The following is a 10,541-nucleotide window of genomic DNA, read 5'->3' as shown; positions in this document are numbered from 1 at the left end:
GAATACTTACTCACTGTTATGAATGGCGTAGTGAAGTGCTTATTTATATCTCTTTATGATTGCAATGTATTTTGTATCACAATTTATCTATGTGCTACTCTAGCAATGTTATTAAAGTAGTCTATTCCTCCTGCACGGTGTAATGGTGACAGTGTGTGCATCCGTGTTAGTACTTGGTTTATGCTATGATTATGATCTCTTGTAGATTATGAAATTAACTATTGCTATGATAGTATTGATGTGTATTATTCCTCCTACATAGCATGAAGGTGACAGTGTGCATGCTATGTTAGTACTTGGTTTAGTCGAATTGATCTTTCATGCACTCTAAGGTTATTTAAATATGAACATTGAATTGTGGAGCTTGTTAACTCCCGCATTGAGGGTTCGTGTAATCCTAAGCAATGTGTTCATCATCCAACAAGAGTGTAGAGTATGCATTTATCTATTCTGTTATGTGATCAAAGTTGAGAGTGTCCACTAGTGAAAGTCTAATCCCTAGGCCTTGTTCCTAAATACTTGCTATCGCCGCTTGTTTACTTGTTTTACTGCGTTACTACTGCTGCGTTACTACTCGCTGCGTTACTACTGCTTGTTTACCGTTCGGGCAAAGCACTTTTCTCGGTGCCGCTGCTACTACTTATTCATACCACCCGTATTTCACTATCTCTTCGCCGAACTAGTGCACCTATTAGGTGTGTTGGGGACACAAGAGACTTCTTGCTTTGTGGTTGCGGGGGTTGCATGAGAGGGATATCTTTGACCTCTTCCTCCCTGAGATCGATAAACCTTGGGTGATCCACCTAAGGGAAACTTGCTGCTGTTCTACAAACCTCTGCTCTTGGAGGCCCAACACTGTCTACAAGAATAGAAGCTCCCGTAGACATCAAGCACTTTTCTGGCGCCGTTGCCGGGGAGGAAAGGTAAAAAGGCACTCATACTCCGGTTCCAGGTAACAGTACTTTCTGGCGCCGTTGTGTGTGTGCTCGAAGCTATTTCCTTTAGATCCTGCAATTGCATCTTTTTGTTTCTTGTTTACACTAGTTTGGCATAATGGACAACAATGAGCTTCTTATTCTATTTCCTGATTTAAAACTTGGATTGTTTGATGCGAAAATTAAAAAACCTATGGAATCTTATTTGCATGCTTGGTAGTAATATTAGTATGAACGCTTTGAACACCATTGTTGATAATAATGTAGAAAGTTCTAAGCTTGGGGAAGCTGGTTTTCATGATCTTTTTTGTCCCCCAAGCATTGAGGAGAAAATTTTCTTTGATGATACTTTGCCTCCTATTTATGATGATTATAATAGTGGTCTTTTGGTACAACCTACTATGGAGAGTGAATTTTGTTATGATTATACTATGCCTCCTATATTTGATGATGAGAATAATAATGATAGCTACTTTGTTGAATTTGCTCCCACTACAACTAATAAAATTGATTATGCCTATGTGGAGAGTAATAATTTTATGCATGAGACTCATGATAAGAATGCTTTATGTGATAGTTATATTGTTGAGTTTGATCATGATGCTACTGAAAGTTATTATGAGAGAGGAAAATATGGTTGTAGAAATTTTCATGTTACTAAAATGCCTCTCTATGTGCTGAAATTTTTGAAGCTACACTTGTTTTATCTTGCTATGCTTGTTACTTTGCTCTTCATGAACTTGTTTATTTACAATATTCCTATGCATAGGAAGCATGTTAGACTTAAATATGTTTTGAATTTGCCTCTTGATGCTCTCTTTTGCTTCACATACTATCTTTTGCGAGTGCATCATTAAAACTGCTGAGCCCACCTTAATGGCTATAAAGAAAGAACTTCTTGGGAGATAACCCATGTGTTATTTTGCTACAGTACTTTGTTTTATATTTGTGTCTTGGAAGTTATTTACTACTGTAGCAACCTCTCCTTATCTTAGTTTTGAGTTTTGTTGTGCCAAGTAAAGTCTTTGATAGTAAAGTAAGTACTAGATTTGGATTACTGCGCAGTTCCAGATTTCTTTGCTGTCACGAATCTGGGTCTACCTCCCTGTAGGTAGCTCAGAAAATTAAGCCAATTTACGTGCATGATCCTCAGATATGGACGCAACTTTCATTCAATTTGAGCATTTTCATTTGAGCAAGTCTGGTGGCCTAATAAAATCCATCTTTACGGACTGTTCTGTTTTGACTGTATTCTGCCTTTTATTTTGCATTGCCTCTTTTGCTATGTTGGATGAATTTCTTTGATCCATTAATGTCCAGTAGCTTTATGCAATGTCCAGAAGTGTTAAGAATGATTGTGTCACCTCTGAACATGTTAATTTTTATTGTGCACTAACCCTCTAATGAGTTGTTTCGAGTTTGGTGTGGAGGAAGTTTTCAAGGATCAAGAGAGGAGTATGATGCAATATGATCAAGGAGAGTGAAAGCTCTAAGCTTGGGGATGCCCCGGTGGTTCACCCCTGCATATTTTAAGAAGACTCAAGCGTCTAAACTTGGGGATGCCCAAGGCATCCCCTTCTTCATCGACAACATTATCAGGTTCCTCCCCTGAAACTATATTTTTATTCCGTCACATCTTATGCACTTTGCTTGGAGCGTCGGTTTGTTTTTGTTTTTTGTTTTGTTTGAATAAAATGGATCCTAGCATTCACTTTGTGGGAGAGAGACACGCTCCGCTGTAGCATATGGACAAGTATGTCCTTAGGCTCTACTCATAGTATTCATGGCGAAGTTTCTTCTTCGTTAAATTGTTATATGGTTGGAATTGGAAAATGCTACATGTAGTAATTCTAAAATTTCTTGGATAATTTGATACTTGGCAATTGTTGTGCTCATGTTTAAGCTCTTGCATCATATGCTTTGCACCCATTAATGAAGAAACACTCAGAGCTTGCTAATTTGGTTTGCATATTTGGTTTCTCTAGAGTCTAGATAACATCTAGTATTGAGTTTTGAACAACAAGGAAGACGGTGTAGAATCTTATAATGTTTACAATATGTCTTTTATGTGAGTTTTTCTGTACAGTTCATCCTTGTGTTTGTTTCAAATAACCTTGCTAGCCTAAACCTTGTATCTAGAGGGAATACTTCTCATGCATCCAAAATACTTGAGCCAACCACTATGCCATTTGTGTCCACCATACCTACCTACTACATGGTATTTATCCGCCATTCCAAAGTAAATTGCTTGAGTGCTACCTTTAAAATTCCATCATTCACCTTTGCAATATATAGCTCATGGGACAAATAGCTTAAAAACTATTGTGGTATTGAATATGTACTTATGCACTTTATCTCTTATTAAGTTGCTTGTTGTGCGATAACCATGCTTCTAGGGACGCCATCAACTATTCTTTGTTGAATATCATGTGAGTTGCTATGCATGTCCGTCTTGTCTGAAGTAAGAGAGATCTACCACCTTAATGGTTGGAGCATGCATATTGTTAGAGAAGAACATTGGGCCGCTAACTAAAGCCATGAATCATGGTGGAAGTTTCAGTTTTGGACATACATCCTCAATCTCATATGAGAATAATAATTGTTGCCACATGCTTATGCATTAAAGAGGATTCCATTATCTCGTTGTCCATGTTGTCCCGGTATGGATGTCTAAGTTGAGAATAATCAAAAGCGAGAAATCCAAAATGCGAGCTTTCTCCTTAGACCTTTGTACAAGCGGCATGGAGGTACCCCATTGTGACACTTGGTTAAAACATGTGCATTGCAAAGATCCGGTAGTCCAAGCTAATTAGGACAAGGTGCGGGCACTATTAGTATACTATGCATGAGACTTGCAACTTGTAAGATATAATTTACATAACTCATATGCTTTATTACTACCGTTGACAAAATTGTTTCATGTTTTCAAAATAAAAGCTCTAGCACAAATATAGCAATCGATGCTTTCCTCTTTGAAGGACCATTCTTTTACTTTTATGTTGAGTCAGTTCACCTATCACTCTCCACCTCAAGAAGCAAACACTTGTGTGAACTCGTGCATTGATTCCTACATACTTGCATATTGTACTTGTTATATTACTCTATGTTGACAATTATCCATGAGATATACATGTTACAAGTTGAAAGCAACCGCTGAAACTTAATCTTCCTTTGTGTTGCTTCAATGCCTTTACTTTGATTTATTGCTTTATGAGTTAACTCTTATGCAAGACCTATTAATACTTGTCTTGAAGTACTATTCATGAAAAGTCTTTGCTTTATGATTCAGTTGTTTACTCATGTCATTACCATTGTTTTGATCGCTGCATTCACTACATATGTTTACAAATAGTATGATCAAAGTTATGATGGCATATCACTTCGAAATTATCTTTGTTATCGTTTTACCTGCTCGGGACGAGCGAGAACTAAGCTTGGGGATGCTTGATACGTCTCCGACGTATCGATAATTTCTTATGTTCTATGCCATATTATTGATGATACCTACATGTTTTATGCACACTTTATGTCATATTCGTGCATTTTCCGGAACTAACCTATTAACAAGATGCCGAAGTGCCGATTCTTTGTTTTCAGCTGTTTTTGGTTTCGAAATCCTAGTAACGAAATATTCTCGGAATTGGACGAAACAAAGACCCGGGGGCCTATTTCGCCACGAACCTTCCGGAAGACCGAAGAGCATACGAAGTGGGGCCACGAGGTGGCCGGACCACATGGCGGTGCGGCCGAGGGGGCCCGCGCCGCCCGTGGTGTGGGCCCCTCGTCGGCCCCCGACTCTGCCCTTCCGCCTACTTAAAGCCTCCGTCGCGAAACCCCCGAGACGAAGAACCATGATACGGAAAACCTTCCGCGAGCCGCCGCCATCGCGAAGCCAATATCCGGGGGACAGGAGTCTCGTTCCGGCACCCTTCCGGAGCGGGGAAGTGCCCCGGAAGGCTTCTCCATCGACACCGCTGCCATCTCCACCGCCATCTTCATCACCGCTCGCTGCTCCCATGAGGAGGGAGTAGTTCTCCATCGAGGCTCGGGGCTGTACCGGTAGCTATGTGGCTCATCTCTCTCCTATGTACTTCAATACAATAATCTCATGAGCTGCCTTACATGATTGAGATTCATATGATGATGCTTGTAATCTAGATGTCATTATGCTAGTCAAGTGAGTTTTACTTATGTGATCTCCGGAGACTCCTTGTCCCACATGTGTAAAGGTGACGAGTGTGTGCACCGTGTGGGTCTCTTAGGCTATATTTCACAGAATACTTACTCACTGTTATGAATGGCGTAGTGAAGTGCTTATTTATATCTCTTTATGATTGCAATGTATTTTGTATCACAATTTATCTATGTGCTACTCTAGCAATGTTACTAAAGTAGTCTATTCCTCCTGCACGGTGTAATGGTGACAGTGTGTGCATCCGTGTTAGTACTTGGTTTATGCTATGATTATGATCTCTTGTAGATTATGAAGTTAACTATTGCTATGATAGTATTGATGTGTATTATTCCTCCTACATAGCATGAAGGTGACGAGTGTGCATGCTATGTTAGTACTTGGTTTAGTCGAATTGATCTTTCATGCACTCTAAGGTTATTTAAATATGAACATTGAATTGTGGAGCTTGTTAACTCCGGCATTGAGGGTTCGTGTAATCCTACGCAATGTGTTCATCATCCAACAAGAGTGTAGAGTATGCATTTATCTATTCTGTTATGTGATCAAAGTTGAGAGTGTCCACTAGTGAAAGTCTAATCCCTAGGCCTTGTTCCTAAATATCGCTATCGCTGCTTGTTTACTCGTTTCATTGCGTTACTACTTGCTGCGTTACTACGCTTGTTTACTTGTCCGGGCAAAGCACTTTTCCGGTGCCGTTGCTACTACTTATTCATACCACCCGTATTTCACTATCTCTTCGCCGAACTAGTGCACCTATTAGGTGTGTTGGGGACACAAGAGACTTCTTGCTTTGTGGTTGCGGGGTTGCATGAGAGGGATATCTTTGACCTCTTCCTCCCTGAGATCGATAAACCTTGGGTGATCCACTTAAGGGAAACTTGCTGCTGTTCTACAAACCTCTGCTCTTGGAGGCCCAACACTGTCTACAAGAATAGAAGCTCCTGTAGACATCAATCATGCCTTCCTCTTGGGGTTGCCCAACGAACGTGTGAAATACACGCCATCAAGCATATTTTCTGGCGCCGTTGCCGGGGAGATCAAGACACGCTGCAAGGGGAGTCTCCACTTCCCAACCTCTTTACTTTGTTTTTGTCTTGCTCTATTTTATTTACTACTTTGTTTGCTGCATTATATCAAAACACAAAAAAAATTAGTTGCTAGTTTTACTTTATTTTCTATCTTGTTTGCTATATCAAAAACACAAAAAAATTAGTTACTTGTTTTACTTACTTAATATCATGCATGTTTTTATTTCACTAGTTAAGCATAATGGAAAACAACAAAAATATGAGAGATCTTTATGAACTTTATCTTGAATTAGGACATGATGTGTTTGAAGAGAGAATTAAAAAACCCATGGAACTTTATATGCATGCTAATGGGAATGCTATTACTATGGATGCTTTGAACACCATTGTTGCTAATGCTATGGAAAATTCTAAGCTTGGGGAGGCTGGCTCTGATGAGCATGATCTTTTAGTCCCCCAAGCATTGAGGAGAAAATTTTCTTTTATAATTACAATATGCCTCCTATATATAATGATAGCCACTTTGTTGAATTTGCTCCCACTACAACTAATAAAATTGATTATGCTTACGTGGAGAGTAATAATTTTATGCATGAGACTCATGATAAGAATGCTTTATGTGATAGTTACATTGTTGAGTTTGCTCATGATGCTACTGAAAATTATTATGAGAGAGGAAAATATGGTTGTAGAAATTTTCATGTTACTAAAATGCCTCTCTATGTGCTGAAATTTTTGAAGCTACACTTGTTCTATCTTCCTATGCTTGTTACTTTGCTCTTCATGAGCTTGTTTATTTACAAGATTCCTTTGCATAGGAAGCATGTTAGACTTAAATGTGTTTTGAATTTGCCTCTTGATGCTCTCTTTTTCTTCAAATACTATTTCTTGCGAGTGCATCATTAAAACTGCTGAGCCCATCTTAACGGCTATAAAGAAAGAACTTCTTGGGAGATAGCCCATGTGTTATTTTGCTACAGTACTTTGTTTTATATTTGTGTCTTGGAAGTTGTTTACTACTGTAGCAACCTCTCCTTATCTTAGTTTTGTGTTTTGTTGTGCCAAGTAAAGTCTTTGATAGTAAAGTAAATACTAGATTTGGATTATGCGCAGAAACAGATTTCATTGCTGTCACGAATCTGGGTCTAATTCTCTGTAGGTAACTCAGAAAATTAAGCCAATTTACGTGAGTGATCCTCAGATATGTACGCAACTTTCATTCAATTTGTGCATTTTCATTTGAGCAAGTCTGGTGGCCTAATAAAATCCATCTTTACGGACTGTTCTGTTTTGACAGCTTCTGTCTTTTATTTTGCATTGCCTCTTTTGCTATGTTGGATGAATTTCTTTGATCCATTAATGTCCAGTAGCTTTATGCAATGTCCAGAAGTGTTAAGAATGATTGTGTCACCTCTGAACATGTGAATTTTTATTGTGCACTAACCCTCTAATGAGTTGTTTCGAGTTTGGTGTGGAGGAAGTTTTCAAGGATCAAGAGAGGAGTATGATGCAATATGATCAAGGAGAGTGAAAGCTCTAAGCTTGGGGATGCCCCGGTGGTTCACCCCTGCATATTCTAAGAAGACTCAAGCGTCTAAGCTTGGGGATGCCCAAGGCATCCCCTTCTTCATCGACAACATTATCGGGTTCCTCCCCCGAAACTATATTTTTATTCCGTCACATCTTATGTACTTTGCTTGGAGCGTCGGTTTGTTTTTGTTTTTTGTTTTGTTTGAATAAAATGGATCCTAGCATTCACTTTATGGGAGAGAGACACGCTCCGCTGTAGCATATGGACAAGTATGTCCTTAGGCTCTACTCATAGTATTCATGGCGAAGTTTCATCTTCGTTAAATTGTTATATGGTTGGAATTGGAAAATGCTACATGTAGTAACTCTAAAATGTCTTGGATAATTTGATACTTGGCGATTGTTGTGCTCATGTTTAAGCTCTTGCATCATATGCTTTGCACCCATTAATGAAGAAATACTTAGAGCTTGCTAATTTGGTTTGCATATTTGGTTTCTCTAGAGTCTAGATAATATCTAGTGTTGAGTTTTGAACAACAAGGAAGACGGTGTAGAGTCTTATGATGTTTACAATATGTCTTTTATGTGAGTTTTGCTGCACCGTTCATCCTTGTGTTTGTTTCAAATAACCTTGCTAGCCTAAACCTTGTATCGAGTGGGAATACTTCTCATGCATCCAAAATCCTTGAGCCAACCACTATGCCATTTGTGTCCACCATACCTACCTACTACATGGTATTTATCCGCCATTCCAAAGTAAATTGCTTGAGTGCTACCTTTAAAATTCCATCATTCACCTTTGCAATATATAGCTCATGGGACAAATAGCTTAAAAACTATTGTGGTATTGAATATGTACTTATGCACTTTATCTCTTATTAAGTTGCTTGTTGTGCGATAACCATGTTTACGGGGACGCCATCAACTATTCCTTGTTGAATATCATGTGAGTTGCTATGCATGTCCGTCTTGTCCGAAGTAAGAGAGATCTACCACCTTAATGGTTGGAGCATGCATATTGTTAGAGAAGAACATTGGGCCGCTAACTAAAGCCATGAATCATGGTGGAAGTTTCAATTTTGGACATATATCCTCAATCTCATATGAGAATAATAATTGTTGCCACATGCTTATGCATTAAAGAGGAGTCCATTATCTCGTTGTCCATGTTGTCCCGGTATGGATGTCTAAGTTGAGAATAATCAAAAGCGAGAAATCCAAAATGCGAGCTTTCTCCTTAGACCTTTGTACAGGCGGCATTGAGGTACCCCATTGTGACACTTGGTTAAAACATGTGCATTGCAAAGATCCGGTAGAACCAAGCTAATTAGGACAAGGTGCGGGCACTATTAGTATACTATGCATGAGGCTTGCAACTTGTAAGATATAATTTTCATAACTCATATGCTTTATTACTACCGTTGACAAAATTGTTTCATGTTTTCAAAATAAAAGCTCTAGCACAAATATAGCAATCGATGCTTTCCTCTTTGAAGGACCATTCTTTTTACTTTTATGTTGAGTCAGTTCACCTATCTCTCTCCACCTCAAGAAGCAAACACTTGTGTGAACTATGCATTGATTCCTACATATTTGCATATTGCACTTGTTATATTACTCTATGTTTACAATTATCCATGAGATATACATGTTATAAGTTGAAAGCAACCGCTGAAACTTAATCTTCCTTTGTGTTGCTTCAATGCCTTTACTTTGATTTATTGCTTTATGAGTTAACTCTTATGCAAGACTTATTAATACTTGTCTTGAAGTACTATCCATGAAAAGTCTTTGCTTTATGATTCACTTGTTTACTCATGTCATTACCATTGTTTTGATCGCTGCATCCACTACATATGTTTACAAATAGTATGATCAAGGTTATGATGGCATGTCACTTCAGAAATTATCTTTGTTATCGTTTTACCTCGCTCGGGACGAGCAGAACTAAGCTTGGGGATGCTTGATACGTCTCCGACGTATCGATAATTTCTTATGTTCTATGCCATATTATTGATGATACCTACATGTTTTATGCACACTTTATGTCATATTCGTGCATTTTCCGGAACTAACCTATTAACAAGATGTCGAAGTGCCGGTTCTCGTTTTCTGCTGTTTTTGGTTTCGAAATCCTAGTAACGAAATATTCTCGGAATTGGACGAAACGAAGACCCGAGGGCCTATTTCGCCACGAACCTTCCGGAAGACCGAAGAGCGTACGAAGTGGGGCCACGAGGTGGCCAAACCACATGGCGGCGCGGACAAGGGGGCCCGCGCCGCCCGTGGTGTGGGCCCCTCGTCGGCCCCCCGACTGCTGCCCTTCCGCGTACTTAAAGCCTGCGTCGCGAAACCCACGAGGCGAAAAACCACGATACGGAAAACCTTACTGAGACGCCGCCGCCGCCAATCCCATCTCGGGGGATTCGGGAGATCTCCTCCGGCACCCTGCCGGAGAGGGGATTCATCTCCCGGAGGACTCTACACCGCCATGGTCGCCTCCGGAGTGATGAGTGAGTAGTTCACCCCTGGACTATGGGTCCATAGCAGTAGCTAGATGGTTGTCTTCTCCTCATTGTGCTTCATTGTTGGATCTTGTGAGCTGCCTAACATGATCAAGATCATCTATCCGTAATACTCTATGTTGTGTTTGTCGGGATCCGATGGATAGAGAATACCATGTTATGTTAATTATCAAGTTATTACATATGTGTTGTTTATGATCTTGCATGCTCTCCGTTACTAGTAGAGGCTCCGGCCAAGTTTTTGCTCTTAACTCCAAGAGGGAGTATTTATGCTCGATAGTGGGTTCATGCTCGCATTGACACCGGGACGAAGTGACGTAAAGTTCTA

Source organism: Lolium rigidum, chromosome 7, assembly GCF_022539505.1.
Source record: "Lolium rigidum isolate FL_2022 chromosome 7, APGP_CSIRO_Lrig_0.1, whole genome shotgun sequence".
Lineage (NCBI taxonomy): Eukaryota > Viridiplantae > Streptophyta > Magnoliopsida > Poales > Poaceae > Lolium > Lolium rigidum.
The sequence above is the reverse complement of the archived record's forward strand: the minus strand, read 5'-3'. Positions refer to the sequence as shown.